Here is a 19997-nt window from a genome sequence, read left to right on the forward strand (position 1 = left end):
GAATCTGAAACAGGCTCCGGGCTCTGAGCTGTCAGCACAGAGCCCCATGCGGGGCTCAGACTCACAAACTGTGAGATCATGACCTGAGCCGAAGCCGGACGCTCAACCGACTGAGCCACCCAGGCACCCCAGGACAGACAGATCTTTAGAGGAAGCAGAGGAAAGGGAGCTCAGGGCCCTGGGACATCCTGAGCAGGAGCCCTGGTCCTGAATTGGAAGCGAAGGTGGGGTCGGGAGCTCAGTTATGCTGTCCACAAACACTCCTCCTGTTATCTATTATCTACAGGACTCAGCAAAGCACAGACCTGCAGCGGGTGTTTGGTAAAATAAGATGGTCTTCAACCGCATGGGCGGTGGACGAGGTCATCCTTCAAGCCCGGATGCGCTCGGAGTGCCCGGGTCCCCGGGGTGGGGGTGGGGGGCCAGGTCCGGCCAGGGGGTGGCGCACAAGAAAAGGAGCAGCCCCCTCCCCCCACAGAGCTTACCAGGGCGGGCGGGGGACAGCGGAACACCCGCAAGCCTAACACCTAGGACAGGTCAGGCATGACCAAGAAGGAAAGGCAAGAGATGGGATGGGAAGGGGTGTGATGTCTCAGGGGCGACTCCCCTGAGGGATCCCAGGCACACGGAGGTTTCAGACTCCTGGCCCTCAGGGCCCGGCCTGCAGCTCGAGTGTGAGAATCTGACCCCCGGTGGCAAACTACTTGTTTTAAGGCGAAACCTTAATTGAGTCACCTTTTAACACAGTCAGTGGCCCAAGCAGAAGCCACCCGCGGCCCTTGGAAGTCCTGGGTGACACGAGGATCTGGAAGATTCCTAGGTATGGAATTTAGTGGATCGCGCACCCCCACCCCCACCCGCCCCCGTAGGATCTATGGGACTTGCAGAATCACGCAGGTAGCATAAGTGCGAGAAGTCAAGGCGGGCGTCAAGGAGGCGGTAACCACTGCTTCTAGTCCCCCAAAAGCTTAATTAGACACCCCAACGGTGCAGAGAGGCCCCAAGTCCTCACAAGGTCACCTGCCATGGCCAGCCGACCGGGTACATCCTAAAGAGTAGCAGCTTCCTAGCTTCTCCCCAGAAGCAAGCCCGATGAAGAAGTCGGGTGAGTGTCTGCGGAGGCCTTTGTATTATAGATTTAAGTCCATACTTCTGCACGCAGCTTTGGTGAAGAAGATCTTACTGCTTTTGTTATTTTACGTGAACTGACCACGTAGCCACGATCTCTGCTATTTTTCTGCACGAGCGACCGTGCGTCTGTAGCCATCTCTCCCGGCCTCGGCACAGTCTCATGGTGGAGATGACACGACGGTCGGCAGCATTTCTCGACTCAGTGACCCCTTGTGTTTCTTCCCCCGTGAGCCGCCCGGCCGTGCTGTCTGCCCGCGTTTCTGTCACGCCAGCCTCTTACCTGTTTCGAGCCGTGTCTCGGAACCTGTTGAACCCACATGGGACTGTGCGTGTTTGAGCGGGAGGCTCACGGGCAGCGTCCGAATGCAGGGAATCCCGCCAGTTGCCCCAATAGCATTTATTGTATTTTGTTTTCTTTTATTTTCTTTTAAATTAAAATTTTTTTTAAATTGTTAGGGAGAGAGAGGGAGTACGAGCAGGGGCGAAGGGAGAGGCAGAGAGCGAAAGAGAGAGGGACAGAGAAAGAGGGAATCCTAAGCAGGCTCCATACTCAGCAGGGAGCCCAACGTGGGACGCGATCCCATGTCCCTGGGATCATGACCTGAGCAGAAATCAAGAGTTGGATGCTCAACTCATCCTACCACCCAGGCGCCCCAGTAGCAAGTATTTTAAAATCCCTCCCATTTGAGGGGCGCCTGGGTGGCTCAGTCGGTTGAGCGTCCGACTTCGGCCCAGGTCATGATTTTGCGGTTCGTGAGTTCGAGCCCCACATCGGGCTCTGTGCTGACAGCTCGGGGCCTGGAGCCTGAGCTTCGGATTCTGGGTCTCCCTCTCTCTCTGCCCCTCCCCCGCTCGCACTCTGTCTCTCTCTCTGTAAATAAACATTAAAAAATATGTTTAAAAAAATCCCTCCCACTTAAACCTCTACCTCTAACATCTGTTAGGCTCCCTCCCAGGCCTGGTTCTACTGTCTGTCCTGCCCATTTGGCCACACGGCATATTCCTACACGGGTACCAAGGGGTACACAAGGTGAGCAGCCTTGCGCCTTCTCTGCTGCCTTCATCCTGCCCAAGAGCTTCAGGGTCTCTTGGTTCTTCTCCAGCCTCCACCCCGGCTCTAGTCCCCCTCCCCCTCCCCACCCCCCAAATATCTTGCCTTAATTTTGGGTGGAATTACTGTGAACGCATAGACTCATTTGACAATGCTTGGGATCGTTACACGAATGAGACCGGGATTAGGTCACTTTTAGGCCCAGAAGAGACAGAACAAAACAAAACAAAACAAAACCAGCTTCTGGATGCAGAGCCCTCAGGTTATAAACATAAAAATCCAGACCAGTGACCTGCAGTGTGGCCACAAGGGCATAGAGTCCTCAAAGGTCTGGCTTCTTCAACCTTGACACAGCTCGGGGGCAGGGGCGTGGCAGCACCCACTCCAGGGTCAGGGGCAGTTTCTTCTCTGAAGTTCAGGAGTTGTTTGGATCAGCCCCTTTCCTCAGAGTAACTGTTCCTATAAGTGGGGTCAAATAGATTTAAAAAAAAAAAAAAAAAAAGCGAATTCACATATTGATCGCTATTAGGTATTTTCTTTGTCTGTTAAATTTTTCAATGTTTATTTTTGACAGAGAGAAGAGAGAGAGACAGAGCATGAGTGGGGGAGGGGCAGAGAGAGAGGGAGACACAGAATCCGAAGCAGGTTCCGGGCTCCGAGCTGTCGGCACAGAGCCTGACGCGGGGCTCGAACCCACAGACAATGAGATCATGACCTGAGCCGAAGTGGGAAGTTTAACCGACTGAGTCACCCAGGCGCCCCACTATTAAGTATTTCCATTGTTCAAAACATGTTAGTAGACTTTCGTTGAGCAAATATTTAGCCCCCACTTCACATCCTAGCCAGGGAGGAAAGCCATGAGCAAAAAAACCAACCACAGCCAGGTCCAACATCTGGAGATGAGGTCCACAGAACAAGGGAAGCAAGAGGAGGCAGGCAGGGTGCTGGGGTGGTGGGGACAGACCTTGGAGCCGATGCGATCAGAATCTGTCGTCAAAGGGAGGTGTCTCACCCAGGCGATATACTGAGCGAGCACAACTCGGATTAGCTTATTTATCTGCAAACTTACTCTCTGTCTCTTCCCCTGGCGTGAGAGGCTCAGAACCGCTGGGACCCCACATCTGTCCCCAGGAGCCTGGTGGACACCTGCTGCATGGTGGGCTGTCCCCGTTGGAAAGACTGGAAGGAGAAGCAGGATCTACGTCTCAGGGAAAAAGTGGGTTAATCCAGAGTGGGCTGGCTACTGCGTTCCGTGCGGTGTAGATGGATAGCCTCGAACTTTACTTACCCTTGGTTTTCCTTAAACGGCCACTGTGGTCTCAGTGGGTCCGGGGCAGGGATTTTGTACTTTCTAACAAGCTCCCTGGGCGACATGGTGGCCTTAATCCCCGGATCTCGCTTGGCATTAAGTGACAATGGCATTTGCCAGTTTTTCAAAGCTTCTCAGGTTTTCCTTCAGGTTTTCCTTCAGGAAGATTTGAAAACCACTCCATTGAAACGGGTCTGGTTATCAGATGATAGGAAATTATTAAATTCTTCTGGGAGTGACGATCCTGAGGGGTTAGAACAACAAATAAGCAAGCAAAAAAGTATCTGTTCGGGGCGCCTGGGTGGCTCAGTCAGGTGAACGTCTGACTCTTGATTTCGGCTCACGTCATGATCTCACGGTTTGTGAGTTCAAGCCCCGAGTCAAGCTCCACTCGGGCAGTGCAGAACCTACTTGGGATCCTCTCTCTCTGCCCCTCCCCCACTCAGGCTCTCTCTCTCTCTCTCTCTCTCTCTCTCTCGCATGCACGCTCTGTCTCTTAAAATAAATAAAATAAACTTTAAAAACTAAAGTATCTGTTAGAGACACACATTGAAGTAATTCTGGGTGAAATAATATGAAGTCTGGGGTTTGTTTTAAGACATTGTGGGCAGGGACGCCTGGTGGCTCAGTCAGTTCAGCGTCCGACTTCTGCTCAGGTCACGATCTCGCAGTTCGTGGGTTCGAGCCCCGCGTGGGGCTCTGTGCTGACGGCTCAGCCCCTGGAGCCTGCTTCGGATTCTGTGTCTCCCTCTCTCCCTGCCCTTCCCCTTCTCATGCTCTCTCTCTCTCCTTCAAAAATAAATAGACGTTTAAAACAAAAAAACAGCACAAAATAAAACATTGGGGGCAGGAGAGGGATGAGGCCTGGAGCTGTGGGAAGGGGCGGCAGAAACAGCAGAGGGTCCAGGGTGAAGGGTGGGTCGCTGGACAATTCCCTCCCCCTAAGGATGTGTTTGAAACATTCTATAATAATAATAACAACAACAACAAATAAAATGGAAATCAAATGTGAGCCCCATTCTCAAGCGCAGCAAGGCTGTTAGGCAGATTGAAGCCTGGCCAAGCACACAATAGCTTCTAGTATTATTCTAATGAACGGCATTATTATTTAAAAATCCGGTGGTCAGCAGTTGCGTCCGAGCTCCTGGGAGCAGATTCAGAAAGACGTGTTGGCTTCACCGGTTCTTTCCTCTCTTTTTTCTTTCCTTTTCTTTTTTTAACAAAAAATTTTAATGTTTATTATTTTTTGAGGGAGAGAGAGACAAAGCATGAGGAGGGGAGGGTCAGAGAGAGAGGGAGACACAGAATCGGAAGCAGGCTCCAGGCTCCGCGCTGTCAGCACAGAGCCCGATGCGGGGCTCGAACTCACGAACTTTGAGATCTTGACCTGAGCTGAAGTCGGACACAACCGACTGAGCCACCCAGGCGCCTTCTTTTCTTTCCTTTTCTTCCCTCCGGCCCCACTTACTCTCTCTCTCTCTCTCTCTCTCTCTCTCTCTCTGTAGGTGGTGTGTGATTTAATTCCCTTGTCCTGTGGCCGGACCCAAAGCAAGACCTACCAATTTTACTGCAGAAAACTGCTAATAACAATTTCTCTTAACACAAATATTCACTTACCAAGGAACAGTTACAGATCTAAGGAACCACACTGTTGGGGGTGGGGGGAAGGGAGGAGGGCGTTGGCTTTCTAGTTTAATGTACTTTTTTATTTTATTTATTTATTTATTTTTAATTTTTTTTAACGTTTATTTATTTTTGAGACAGAGAGAGACAGAGCATGAACAGGGGAGGGGCAGAGAGAGAGGGAGACACAGAATCCGAAACAGGCTCCAGGCTCCGAGCTGTCAGCACAGAGCCCGACGCGGGGCTCGAACTCAGGGACCGTGAGATCGTGACCTGAGCCGAAGCCGGACGGCCAACCGACTGAGCCACCCAGGCGCCCCAAATGTACTTTTTTAAATGGCCCAGAAACGCGTGGGTATATTTTAGCTTTAGAATGTTCCTGACATGTGTACAAATGTCCAGCTACAGAACATAGAAATGTCTGTCCCTTTCCCTCGCTTTTTCCCAGAAGCAAGCAGCAGTCCTGACGCTAACCAGTTCTCCTCCTCAGACTCTGCTTTTCAGTGCCCTCCCTGGGACGGTGTTGAGGAATTTTATTTTCGCTGCACAAGCAACCACGATTCAGAAGATGCTTGGAGTCCCTTTTCTATGTATCTGAGAGATCTCTGCAAACAGCTTTATACGTATCTTATTCTTTCCTATTTGACACATATCTACCACCCCGCGATATTCTAGGCCATTCCTCTACATCATTGTCTATAGCTAGATCTTACTTTCAAATATCTGCAGAACAGTATTTCCTCAATAAATACAGACACTAATTTTCTTCTGGGGGATAGAGGGGCCCAGGATGAAGACCAAGACTTGAAGGTTTTGTTATTCCAGTAACTGGGAAGCTATTCCAGAAGAATCCGGAAGTCTTATCTTCTGAGATGGAGGTGAATCTATGAGCCAGTCTTCACCCTGTATGTGTGGGGATTAAAGCGAAGCCCAGCCCGGAGGTGAATGAATGGAACGATGCACGTGAGGTTTCGGGTCTATTGGGACACACAGCCTCCGTCAAGTATCCAGAGCTGCAAGGTGTCAAAGTGTGATGGAACAGAGAAGATGCTCCCGGAAGACACAGCAAGGGCCCTGCTGTGCAACCCAACTTGAAGAACGTCACCCACGGACCAGCAGGACGACCGGGACAAGACAACTAACTACTTAGCACTTCTTTTTGTCCTCTGTAAAGTAATAGCAGGCGCAGCTCATGTGAGTGCGAGCCCCAAAGGTATACCATCTTCAGCTCGAGCGTGGGGATCTCCCAAGGAGCTTGAGGTGACTGAGCCCCCCCTGCCCCCCACTGCCGGTCAAAGGTCTGGGCACAGCTGCCTTTGACATGCGGGCACCCCGGGCTGGGCTCATCCCTAATCCTGCTGCGAACCCTAACCTAGACCTTTATCTCTGGGAGATGGAATCCGTGGTGGCGGTGGAATGGCACTGTCCATGTGTCCTTCCAACATCCTTTACCATAAACGTCTTCCGGCGACAATAACAGCAACTTAATTTTCTATTAAATGATCTGGTGTTGGCACGAGGGCAATCAAAAAACTTAACGGACCTGAATAAGACCTTTCATACCCTGTCCCGTATTATATGAGGGTTCGGTAAAGGGCAAAAGGTTTCCTTTCGAGAGACCAGGTATTTCATAAGTGACATTTAAAAAAAGCATTTGAGGGCACCTGGGTGGCTCAGTCGGTTAAGCTTCTGACTTTGGCTCACGTCATGATCTCACAGTGCATGCGTTCCAGCCTTGTACTGGGCTCCGCACCAACAGCTCGGAGCCTGGAGCCTGCTTCAGATTCTGTGTCTCCCTCTCTCTCTGCTCCTCCCTGACTTGCACACTCTCTCTGTCTCTCTCTCTCTCTCTCAAAAATAGATAAACATTAAAAAACTAATTAAAAAAATGAAGCATTTTGCAGCAAAACCTTCACTCTTTATTCCAAAAACGAGTACAGTGGAGAGCAAAGAATTAAAAGTATAAAATGGGGGGCGCCTGGGTGGCTCAGTCAGTTAAGCGACCGACTTCGGTTCAGGTCACGATCTCGCGGTTCATGGGTTCGAGCCCCGCATCCCGCTCTGTGCTGACAGCTCGGAGCCTGGAGCCTGCTTCGGATTCTGTGTCTCCCTTGCTCTCTGCCCCTCCCCTGCTTGCGCTCTGTCTCTCTCTGTCTCTCAAGAAATGAATAAAAACGCTAAAGGAATTTAAAAAAAAAAATAAAAGTATAAAATGGGAAATGAATTCACCAGTTCAGTAGTGGACGTGACTTTGACACCAAGACATGAAGGGTAATGCTGGCAAGATCTACTACGTAAAAATCTCAACTATGAGATATTTCAGATTTTTAAAAATGGAAGCAGGGGCGCCCCGGTGGCTCAGTCAGTTAAGTCTCTGACTTTGGCTCAGGTCACGATCTCAGGGTTGTGAGTTCGACCCCCACGTCGGGGTCCATGCTGACAGCGTGGAGCCTGCTTGGGATTCTCTCTCCCTCCCTCGCTCGCTTCCCCTCCCCCACTCATGCTCACTCCCTCTCAAAATAAAATAAATAAATAAATAAACGATAAAAAATATTTAAAAAACGGAATGGGAGTAGTAGCCTAAGCACCTGCTTCCTGCTGGGACGGAGCCCACTCCCCTCACTGGCCCTGTGCCCGGACTCCAGAGCAGGCTGCCCAAAGCAGGGTTCCCCACAGGCAGCGCCCGCATCGCCTGAGAAGATGATGAGAAATGCGGGTTCCTGGGCCCCACCCTAGACCCCGAGTCGGACACCGGCCCGGGGTCCCATGAGGCCTGGAGATTCTGACGCAAGGTCGAGTTCACAGCCCTCGGCCCCGCCCGGAAGGGGAGCTCTGCGGGCCGCTTCCCGTCCAGGCCGGGCTCAGCGGCGAGCGGCACATCACAGGCTCTCGTGAAGTCAGTCATCGTGAGACAAGCCAGCAGGTGCTGCATAAATGTGGCTGATGAGTCCTTACACGGGCTTTTCCCGAACGCCCCCCACGTGCTAGGGGCTGTGTACGGGGCCCTCCTCCTGCACACCTGGAGGTCCGGTCCCTCTAGGACGTAGAGGTCCGGCGGGGAGACCTGTGTGGCAAGCGGCCCATTCAGGCGCCTGGCTCGGACAGCAGGACCCTGACCCGGACGGAGTACAGCTCATGCATAGGGAGCAAGGAAACGGGTCAGTTTCTGCCAGTCTGAAATGCCTGGTTTGTTTGTTTGTTTAGAAATGCTCATGTTTAAAAATACATATATTTACGCATAATAAAATAATTCATTTCTAATGATAAAAACAAGACATACGCATGCCCCGCCAAAAAAATGAGAATAGCACAGAAATGCAGAAAATAAAGGCTTGACTTCTCCATTCCCTAAGCCATTCACCTCCTCATGGTTATATTTTAAAATGTTGACGTATTTTATGGATTTGCAGAACAGAGGGCCCGCTCTGTCTAGCGTCCCCATGGCTGGAATGCCTTGTTCGTTGCTGTGTTAGTGTAACTTTGCGAACCAACCATGTCAAAGTACAAAGAAAGTTAGAATGCCCTTCCTCGGGCACCTGGGTGGCTCAGGCCGTTGAGTGTCTGACTCTTGATCTCAGCATCCAACTCTTGGTTTCAGCTCAGGTCATGACGTCGAAGTTCCTGAGTCTGAGCCCCACATCAGGCTCTGCATTGGCAGCACAAAGCCTGCTTGGGATCCTCTCTCTCCCTCTCTCTCTCTCTCTGCCCCTCCTCTGCTCACGCTGTCTCTGTGTCTCTCAAAATAAATAAGTACACTTTTAATAAATAAATAAATAACATTCATCGGGCAAAGGTACCATGCCGGGCACTGTTGCTGGGGTTCGGGGTGCAAGGGGGCCATCATCTCACAAGGTCCTCCCTTGACCATCCTTTCTCAAATAGCTTCTTCACAGACATTCCCACCCACCACCCTGTTTCCAAGTCTTAACAGCATAAGCATGACCTAAAATTACCTTATTAATTTATTTGTATCCGTTTACCCTCCTGGTAAGAGTTCTGGCTTCCCCTCATCCTGACCAGCAGTAGAGGTTTTCAGGCTCACTGGTTTGTGCCAATCTGATAAGTGAGAGGAATAGATTTGGGTTTTAATTTGTATCTCCCTGACCATCAGCAAGACTGAACACTTTTAAAGCTTTACAGGACATGGGGATTTTCTTTTCTGTGAATTCCTATTCACGTCTTTCGCTTATTTTTTCTTTCTCTTGTTCTATTGCTTGCCTTTTTTCTTGTCAATTTCTAGAATTTATTCTGAAGCATTGCATCTACCTGATCTTAATCTATGGATGGTCTTTTCACTTAGAGTGTCTTATGTCTTGCCCTAAGAAACTTTTCTTGAACGCAGTTAAATGCGACAACATTGTAGGGGCACCTGGGTGGGGCAGTCGGTTAAGCATCCGACTTTGGCTCAGGTCATGATCTCACGGTTCGTGGGTTCGAGCCCCGCGTCAGGCTCTGTGCTGACAGCTCAGAGCCTGGAGCCTGCTTCAGATTCTGTGTCTCCCTCTCTCTGCCCCTCCCCCATTTGCACTCTGTCTCTCTCTGTCTCTTAAAAATAAATAAGCATTAAAAAAATTTTTTTGAAATGCATCAACATTTTCTTTCATGGTTTTGTTATTTTATCTTGATTAGGAGTCCTTCCCTTCCCTGATATCATGATGCTATTTCCTGTTTTCTTCTAAAACTTTTCGGTACTGTGTCTTCACACTTACTTTTTTTTTTTCTTAATTTTTTAAATGTTTATTTATTTTTGAGAGAGGGAGACAGAGTGTGGGTGAGGGAGGGGCAGAGAGAGAGGGAGACACAGAATCCGAAGCAGGCTCCAGGCTCTGAGCCATCAGCACAGAGCCCGATGCAGAACTCAAATTCATGAACCATGAGATCATGACCTGAGCCGAAGTCGGACGCTTCACCGACGGAGCCCCCCAGGCGCCCCAACATTTACTTCTTTAATCCATCTGAAATTCATTTTGTGGATGATCTAATAATAAGGATTTAACTTAACTTCTTGTGATAGCCAGTTTCCCAGAACCACTCGTTGGCTGATCCGTTTCTTCTCCAGCAGGTTGGCAGCCCACCCCCGCCCCACACGTCCCCACGGGACAGCGGTCTTCTCCGAGCTCCCTTCTAACACTTCGGTCTGGTGCCACACTGTTTTGCTTGTCACCCTTTTAGAGGAACAGTTAAAATCTTTTAAGGTATATCCCCTTTCATTTTAGTTTGCAAAACTATCTTGGCTTTCCCTGATTTTTTACAAAATGACGAGTTCCAAAGTCTAAAAGCCAGACTCCAAAATCTGAAATCCATAGAGAGCATATGGGTTTTAAAATCATCCTTGCTAGGCTTATTGGTCAACCCTTTATTTATTTTTTTTAATTAGCTTCCAGTGAGTTTAAAAATTAACTTGAGTAAAATTGACCTTTATGTAAAACTACCTTATAGGTTTTTAGTAAACCGCTATAAATTTATCCCAAAAATTGCACATTGTTAGATTAGATTTGTTCCTTATCATTTTTTTCTTGCTTTTATATACCTTTATTTTAACTATAAGTTCAGTTCTTATTTCCTTGTGTATAGAAGCTCCATTGCTTTTTAAATATGAATCTTTTCTCCAGTAATCTTACTGAATATCTTTATTTGTTGTAATGGTTTGTTGAATCTCTTGGATTTTCGATTTAGTCATATCATCAATGAATAATGACAGTTTTGTTTCTTTCCTTTTAAACCTTAAATTCTCTCTCAATTTCTTTTTCTTAAAAAAAAATTTTTTTTTTAAGTTTATTCATTTTTGAGAGACAGAGAGTGACAGAGCATGAGCAGGGGAGGGGCAGAGAGAGAGGGAGACACAGAATCGGAAGCAGGCTCCAGGCTCCGAGTTGTCAGCACAGTGCCTGACGCGGGGCTCGAACTCACAAACCATGAGATCATGACCTGAGCCGAAGTTGGCTCCTTAACCGACTGAGCCACCCAGGCGCCCCCAGATACATTTTTTAATGTACTTTCTAGAGTCTTGATGGAGATTTGAACACAGCTTTATAAAGGAGCCTCCCTCTGGGGCGCCTGGGTGGCTCAGTCGGTTAAGCGTCTGACTTCAGCTCAGGTCACGATCTCACGGTCCGTGAGTTCGAGCCCCGCGTCGGGCTCTGGCCTGATGGCTCAGAGCCTGGAGCCTGCTTCGGATTCTGTGTCTCCCTCTCTCTCTGCCCCTCCCCCGTTCATGCTCTGTCTCTCTCTGTCTCAAAAATAAAAAAATAAACGTTAAAAAAAATTAAAAAAAAAAAAATAAAGGAGCCTCCCTCACGCCCGGGTGTGGGGATAAGGATAGTGTGCCATCACCCATTTGCAAATTAGCTAATAAGATACTTGAAAATTTACAAAATCATAGGAAATAAAATCAGGGGGTGAATGACGTAGGATAGAACTTACCTTTTATTTTCGACCTTTGTGTGCCCTTGGATTTGATTTATTTGGATCACGGGCATATCTTGCTTTTATATCTGAAAAACAATTATTTCATTAAAACTAAGACCAGGGGCACCTGGGCGGCTCAGTCGGTTAAGTGTCCGACTCTTGGTTTTGGCTCAGGTCACGATCTCACGGTGTGGGAGTTCAAGCCCCTAGTTGAGCTCTGTGCTGACGGTGTGGAGCCTACTTGACATGCTCCGTCTCCTCTCTCTCTGCCTCTCCCCTGCTCTCGCTCTCTCAAAATAAACTTTCAATAAATAAATGGGACACCTGGGTGGCTCAGTCGGTTAAGCGTCCGACTTCAGCTCAGGTCATGATCTCCCGGTTTGTGAGTTCGAGCCCCGCGTCGGGCTCTGTGCTGACAGCTCGGAGCCTGGAGCCTGCTTGGGATTCTGTGTCTCCCTTTCTCTCTGCTTCTCCCCCACTTGCACTCTCTCTCTCTCAATAATAAAGATTAAAAAAATTTTTTAAAAATAAATAAAATAAAACTAAGACTAAAGAGACCAATCACAAGGGCATAAGAACCCATCAGAAATGGCCTTAGCACATGCCCTTCCCCGAGCCCCAGGCATGCTCAGACTCAGGCAAGCGCCCACTTTTGGGGGGGTGGGTGGCAGGAAAACGCACCTTTGTGCGCCTGAGTCTCCCCCTTAGGTCCCAGCTTCCCTGAGTACAGAGAGGGTCTCTTCTTCCTTATTTCCGTAAGGACCTACTTCATGCCAGAAACTGTGCTAAAAGGCACCTGGGCTTGTCCTGTCGAGAGGTACACTCAGAGAGTACTGGGTGAGTGTCCGCACAGACTGGGTCCTCAGGTCAGGTAAATGGGCTAATTCCCAGCAGCAGGGCTCAGTTCCTGCCTTTTCCCGGCTGACTCCGCCCACTGCTGGTCCCATCACCCACCCGGGAGCACGTCCTGCTGAGCCCTGTTTTCCCCAAATCTCTCAGATTAAAAAAAATATATATATATATATAAAACATTAACCTATACACAACTTAGGACAAAGTCTTTAGCTTTGATGCAGGTTTTAGGAGAAAAAATGAGTATTGATGAGTGAGGGGCAGGGGCTGCCTCTTCGAATGGAGTTTCCAGTTGACATCTTGGCCTCAGTCACTGCGTCTGTCAAATGGGGAGCACGAGGGCACCAGCATCACCGAATGGGTGTGAACAAAGTGAAGTGACGTACGTGGGGAGCTGGGCACAGTGCTGGCAGGTGCTTCTTCCGACACCCCCAGCTACTATTGAGGCCGGAGGCGACGAGAAAACCTTCCTCACCTTCGGAGGGTCTCCGGCTGAGCTTGAGAATTCTTCTGACCTAAGGCAGATGATCAGGAGACCGACACAAGAGTTCCAGGAAATTTTTCCATGTCCTTGGGGGTCTTCATCAGGGAATGAAGGCCCCCTAAGAAGGGACCAGAGCAGGAAGCTTTTACACCTTTGCAACAAACGATAGAGTCAGGAACAGATGACAAGACAAAGAGGTTCGAGCCGGCCAGCTGCAGGAAGTCGCTGGGAGGTACACGGGGAGGAGGGGCCCGCAGAAGATAAGCTGATGTTAGTAGGCTTGTTTGAACAGATCCATTTCGGCACTGATTCCTAGCCTCCGGAATGTTCTCCTCTTCCTAGTACAGGGACGGTACCTTCCTTATGGGAAATTTCACGGCCTGTTTTCAGGTAGGAAGGAGGAGGTCAGGGAGCCCTGCCTGCATCTGATTCTCTAAGTGCCGACAGCTCAAAAGAATCAATAGGCCAAAGCAGCGTATTTTGGGGCGGCACGTTCCGAACTCTATCAAGGCCTTACGTGCTTCTGTGGCAAAGCCACACATAGGAACACAGACACTGGTAAGGCAGATCGTTGCTAAGAAAAACGTTTTCAACGACTTTGCACGCGTCCCCCAGGGCGGTGAAGACTGGACTCTTTGGGACCCTCCTTGTTGCCGGTGGGAACGCAGAACGCTGCAGCCACCGTGGAAAAGCTTGGAGGCTCCTGAAAAAGTCAAACACGGAACCACCATGGGACTCAGCGCTTCTGCTTTTAGGTATATACCCCAAAGAATTACAACCAGGCATTCAGGGGCCTGTGGGGGGGCTCAGCCGGGTGAGCGTCTGACTTTGGCTCAGGTCATGATCTCAACGTTCTTGGGTTCGAGCCCCACGTCGGGCTCTGTGCTGACAATTCAGAGTCTGGAGCCTGCTTCGGATTCTGTGTCTCCCTCCTTCTCCTCTCTCTGCCCCTTCCCGGCTTGCACTCTGTCTGTCTGTCTGTCTCTCTCTAAAAAGAAATAAACATTAATAATAATAAATAAATAAAAACAGGCATTCAAACAAAAACGTGTACACAAAAGTTCATAGCAGCACTATGCACAACAGCCAAAGGTGGGAACAACCCAAATGACCGTCAGCGGAGGGATACACAAAATGTGGCACATCCATCCAAGGAAACGAAGCGTGAAGAATGGCTACGGTAGGGATGCACCTCAACAACATAACAGCGAGTGCCAGAAGCCAGTCACTTGTGCTATCATTCCATTTACAGGAAATATTCAGAATAGGCAAATCCACAGGGTGACTGCTTAATGGGCCCAGCGTTCCGTTTCAGGGTGACGGAATGTTCTGGAACTAGGGTTGCCCCACATTGCGAACGTATTACACGCCACAGAATCGTACACTTTAACATCGTTAACATGGTGGATTTTATGTTATATGAATTTTACCTCAATGTAAAAATGTGATATCCGTATGATAGCGTTTTTATCAATTTTATTTTTTTTTTAAGCTTATTTTTTTTGAGACAGAGGGAGAGAGAGAGAGAGGAAGGAGCAGAGAGAGAAGGAGAGAGAGAGAACTCCAAGCAGGCTCCACACTTCCAGACTCGGGACTCAAACCCGCGAACCCTGAGATCATGACCTGAGCTGAGACCTTAACCAACTGAGCCACCCAGGTGCCCCTATGGCAATTTTATTTTTTTTATTATTTTTTTTAACGTTTATTCATTTTTTTGAGAGACAGAGACAAAGTGTGAGCAGGGGAGGGGCAGAGAGAGAGGGAGACACAGAATCCGAAGCAGGCTCCAGGCTCCGAGCCGTCAGCACAGCGCCCGACGCGGGGCTCGAACCCGCGAACTGCGAGATCGTGACCCGAGCTCAAGTCGGACGCTTAACCGACTGAGCCCCCCAGGCGCCCTGCCCAATAGCAATTTTAAAACCTGCAGAAGACGCATCAGTTCGTCCGCAGGAAACAAGGACAAAAACAGGAAGGGGAAGAAAACTCCAAATTCAGTCTGCAGCGGGAAGGCTGGGCGGACGGTGTAGGGTGTGGAGCTCGCAGGGTTTGGGGGTGGCCTCTGTCGGGAGCCGGGAGCTGAGCAGACAGCAAGTCACGCTGTGTATCGTTCCCTCGTCTTGCTTCCTGCCTGAAATATTTCACATTCGAAATCCTTCTGGAGTGAAATGGGCCAGCCTTTCCCTTCCCCTTCCTGGTGTTTCTGTGATTGCTTCTCTTTTCTTCCTACCATTTTCCTAGGGAGATTTTGCATCACGCATTTACAAACTTGCCCAACCTATCCTTTCTTTGGGACTAATGAATAAAGTGTCTTTTCTTTTCTTTCTTTCTTTTTTTTTTTTTTTGATGTCTTTCAACATTACCTTTTCAAATCACCAATTCTCCACTGACATGAAATGACACCTTTTACCCTTTACCAACCCCCCCACTGCGTTGTCTGCTTTTCCTTTTACTAACAACCACATTATGTTCCTTTTGATCAAACACTGGAATGATCGGTATTATTACCAAAAGGACATATGCTCAGGGGCGCCTGGGTGGCTCAGCTGGTCGAGCGTCTGACTTCGGCTCAGGGCATGATCTCGCAGTTTGAGAGTTCAAGCCTCGCGTCGGGCTCTGTGCTGACAGCTCGGAGCCTGGAGCCTGCTTTGGATTCTGTGTCTCCCTCTCTCTCTGCCCCTCCCCTGCTCGCACTCTGTCTCTCAAAAATAAATAAACATTAAAGAAAAAATAATTAAAAAAAAAAGACATATGTTTGTAGTACACAAGGTTGAAACAACACATAAAGGGTGCATAGTTTCCCACTGCCTGTGTAATCCCTTCTCCAGGAGCTCTGGGTTAGGGTTTACAGCAGGATTAGGGAGGAAGAGGTTAGCTGGGGCACCAGCCAGCAATTTCGTGGAACTTCTAGGTGGTTCTGACTCCTTCACTGGAGAAGAGGGCCTCTTGGACAGCTGTCTCCCAGTCTGAACGCCACATCTCTTCCTCCTTCATCCAGTCCACTTGTACTCAGGGACCACAGGCCAGGGGACTTGGTGGGGGTCCAAGCCAGCAAAAGTCTGCATGGACCCGGGAAATTGGCCCCCATGATACCCAGAACCGATCGAGTGTGCAGGGATTCAAACCCCATTTTCGGCCCTCACTGGCAACTTAGCTAAAGTCTCCATGCCTCAGTTTCCACACATCTAGAAAGGAAATGACATTCGCAAGCTCTTGGGGTTTGGGCGAGGGAGACGTGAAAGGCAATGTCTACAAAGCCCTTGGGGAGCATCCAGAGGGGAAGCCGTGACCTTAAAGAGGGAGTCAGTTTGTGGGGAGCTCGGAGCCCATGTTTCTGGGGCCCTGGCCCTGGAGCAGGCCTGACTAACTCTCAGAGTGGCGTTGAGTCATATCTGTCACCTTCTCAACCTGGCCTTCCCCAGCCGAGGTCCCTCACCCTGTGATTCCTTATCTCTGCCCCGAGTTGTCCCTTCTGCATGCACTCATTCCACAAATATTTATGGAGCACGTCCTACGTGCCCAGTGCTGTTCCAGGCATTGGGGATTCAGCAGTGAACAGAACGGACTAAAAATCCTGTTCTGTGGAGCGTCCCTTTGGCTGAATGAACCAAGTAAAGAGTCGGATACATAGTGTCAGAACCTGCCAAGAACCCAGGAGAAGGATAGGCAGGTGAGAGGGGCAGGGACAGTCATGGGCTGGCATTTCAATAGGAGAGTTTCGAGGGCCTCCCAGGAGGCATTTGAGTTATTACAATTTGCAGTATTTCTTTTATTTGTCACGTTCTTATTGCCTGTTGGGTCACTGTCAACACCCAAGCCCACTGGCCTCCACGGCAGCATAAGAGCCCCTGGGGGGCGGGGAGGGGATCTGTTAAGTGGTTCACTACTGTGTCCTTAGGGATCACCTCAGTCCCGGGAACAGTCACGCACTCCATACTTATTGATACAAGGGCAAGGGAGAAACCACCCTTCTAGCAATGGTCAGATCTTGAAAAACAATTCTGTTCAAGTGGAAAAATCCAGAACTGGCTGACAGCCCCTGGGGAGAATCTCATTCAAATACCTTCCAGGGCTTTGCCCACTGCCCACAGCTTCCCAGTTTTACTTTGGCCTTAAGGAAAAGCTGGGAAATACAAGTGGACCACGGAAAGAAGAATGCTGGGTGCCCAGATTTCAGCAAAGGTGGCAATTGAGCTGCAAAGGCATGCGATTCAGGCTCACGGTGTTAGTTATTATGGGTGTTTATATATATATATATATATATATATATATATATATATATAATTTTTTTTTAATGTTTATTTATTTTTGAGAGAGAGAGAGAGAGAGCAAGTAGGGAAGGGGCAGAGAGAGAGGGAGACGGAATCAGTAGCAGGCTCCAGGCTCCGAGCTGTCAGCACAAAACCCGACACGGGGCTGGAACCCACAAACCGTGAAATCATGACCTGAGCTGAAGTCGACGCCTAACCGACTGAGCCACCCAAGCGCCCCTGGGTGAAATTTTTATCGTAATTTTAATTTCCTTCTGCAGCCGCCTAGCCCTGGAAAAACAACAACAGCGACAACAACAGCAACAACCAAACCAAAAAACCATCTAACTGAACCCGGGAAGCTCCCGAGTTGGTTACACCCGCATTTACCCCGGATGGAAGGCTGCCGAGCTAAGCGCCCCCCCACCCCCCTCCGCCCCCCGATTTAAGGTTGCCACCTTCCCGTTCGTTTCAATGCTGTGTGTTTTTCAAGTGACCGAGTCGTACCTGAATACAATCTTTTTTGTTACTGCCGAGGAGGTAACAGATTCAGCGAATTTGCATTTCTAGGCCCTCATCGGGGCAGTTCCATGAATATCAATGCGCCAACGCTCGCTTTGTTCTCTGCGCTCGGCCCGGGACGTCGTCTTCCCTGGGCCTCCTTATTTTTGGCCCCGGGGAGGCCCTCCATTGTGTGCATATACCCTGATGTTCGGTCATTAGCCCCTTCCCCCCTTAAGGGACCTGAGGTTCTTCCAGTTTTTCCTGTTATTACAAATAAAAGATAAAAGGGGCGCCCTCGCGCACACCTGCTGGTCCGGAGCGTTTCTGCCGCGGACCGTCGGGGACGGAAACTGCCGAGTCACGGGGTCTGCTCAGATTTTAGACTGTTTAAAAACTCTGCGCGGTGGTTGAAGTTGCAATACCAGAGCCGTCTATTATCTTAGCCTAAATAAATGCATGCGTATGCGGGTTAATTTCCTCCTGGGAGTCAAAGGAAGACCGGGCATTAAGCATTCTTTAACGTCTGTTACTATTAAGGAGAGAGACACTGTTTTATCAGAGCCCAAACCTCCCGTCTGATTGCACGGCGATAACTTTGTGAGGGCCAAGCCTAAGGTATGGTAATTACAGGAAAAAATCCTGTTTGCTGGGGACACTGGGGTCAGGCCCCAGCCCGGCACATACACCGCGCCCGAGAGAGCCCAGCGTGTGGGCGCTTTTCTCCTGCTTCCTGTGTCTACCCGACTGTGGAGGGTGGATGGTTATCAGAGCCCCGTCGGGTGGAGGATGGTCGCAGCGACGAACGAGCAACGCTGGGTACTCGCCAACTCCCGGGTGCTCACTGGGAGGCGGCTGGTGGGTGATGGGACAGCTCTTGTCTACTGTGGAGTGTCCGGGCCGGGGTGGTGGACCCTCCGAGAACTTTTGGGGCGGCACCTCTGAAGCTGGGTCTGTCTCTAAGGGGAGAGCTGCCTCTGTTAAGTTACACCCTTTCTTTTGAACACTTACCGGGGCAGCAGGCTGAACGTTTGCATGCAAATGACAAGCATCTGGGGAGGACAAGAGCTGTCCTGGGCACCCCTGTACTGTCAGGATGACACAGTTTTCGCACTCGTGCGGGGCTCCTGATCGAATAGGAAACATGGATTTAATATAAAAATCACACAAATATGTAGTCACAAAGTGTGGCGTGGCGTGGGGGGGGGGGGACCCATCACTCCCAGCAAGAATGGCACTTGACCTACAAATGCACCTTTACTTGGGCAAATTCTGCCCCCTCAGACCTGGAAGCAGGGCACCGGACCTCTCTGCCCCTTCCCCTTGTCACCTACAGAGTAGAAATAATGACCATAGCTTCACTGTACTGACCTGTGCCCGTATAATTTATCATCTACAGAAGAACACTTTTGAGAATCATACCAAGGCACTATTGATAATGAAGCCAGAAGGGTAGGCGTGAACCAGGTCTCCTGCAGGCAGACGGGGTGCGTGGCCCCCCCATTCATGCGGACCCACGCTGTGCACCCAGCCAGAGCCCCTGGATACATGCCTTCATCCTGGGAGCAGGAAGTACCATCCCGATTTTACAGATGAAGAAATGGAGCCTGGCCCAGAGAATTCACCTGTCCATATCCCCCCTGGAAAGTGGGTGGACGAGCCACGAGTTTTATGCAGGAGCCTTTGACTCCCGGAATCCAAGGAGGGAATTACTATACCGACATGAGGCTGAAATGCTTGCCTTTAGGGTTGTTTAGTTGCTGAAAGGTAATCGAGCTGTCTGGCCTGCAGGAGGTGCTTCAAAAAATAAGAACTATTATTATAGCGTAAATAGTGAGAACTGCAGCCACCGTGATCCTTTGGTTAAGCAATCCTGGGATCAGGCAAAAGTCACCACACTGCTTGTTCCAGGAAATGCCTGCTCCTGGGAGATAAGATGATGCCTCAGCTCTCACTTCCAAACCCCACCTCCCTGGCCCACCATTCCAATGCTCTTATGTCAGAAACTCTGCCCAGTCCCCACCTGTTCCTTGCTGTGCAAGACCCACTTCAAAATCCCCCAGCCAGGGCCCTAAAACCCTATAAATACCATCCCTAATTTTCCTAATTTGAGACTCTGTGGAAGCCAGTGTTGTCCTTTACTGCAGGAGGTCTAATAAACCCAGTTTTGCTTGATCAACAGGTTTTTCTGGTGGAATCAAAGTCTAGGAAAGCATTTGAAAATGTTTCTTGTTATTTCACTCAATATAAATCACTAAATGTGCTAGACGTGATCATGCCCCCCCCCCCAAAAAACATTCACATCCAAACCCCTGGAACCTTGAATAAAGACACTTTGCAGACGTGATTACGTTAAGGATTTTGAGATGGGGAGATCATCCCGGATTACCC

At 49.5% G+C, this 19997-nt stretch overlaps 2 long non-coding RNA genes across 2 annotated transcripts; one reads left to right on the top strand and one right to left on the bottom strand.

Annotated features, from left to right (window-relative positions):
• Window positions 1-9084: 9084 nt before the first annotated feature.
• LOC122236938 lies at window positions 9085-13641 on the bottom strand. Its single transcript, XR_006215114.1, has 3 exons — window positions 12850-13641; window positions 11538-11608; window positions 9085-9170 (listed from the first exon to the last, which is right to left on the bottom strand). It is a non-coding gene; the product is annotated as an uncharacterized LOC122236938 (long non-coding RNA).
• Window positions 13642-17980: 4339 nt separating this feature from the next.
• Window positions 17981-19785, top strand: LOC122236939. The gene is made up of 2 exons (XR_006215115.1): window positions 17981-18224; window positions 19006-19785. It is a non-coding gene; the product is annotated as an uncharacterized LOC122236939 (long non-coding RNA).
• The last annotated feature ends 212 nt before the right edge of the window (window positions 19786-19997 follow it).

This window comes from Panthera tigris, chromosome A3 (assembly GCF_018350195.1).
Source record: "Panthera tigris isolate Pti1 chromosome A3, P.tigris_Pti1_mat1.1, whole genome shotgun sequence".
Lineage (NCBI taxonomy): Eukaryota > Metazoa > Chordata > Mammalia > Carnivora > Felidae > Panthera > Panthera tigris.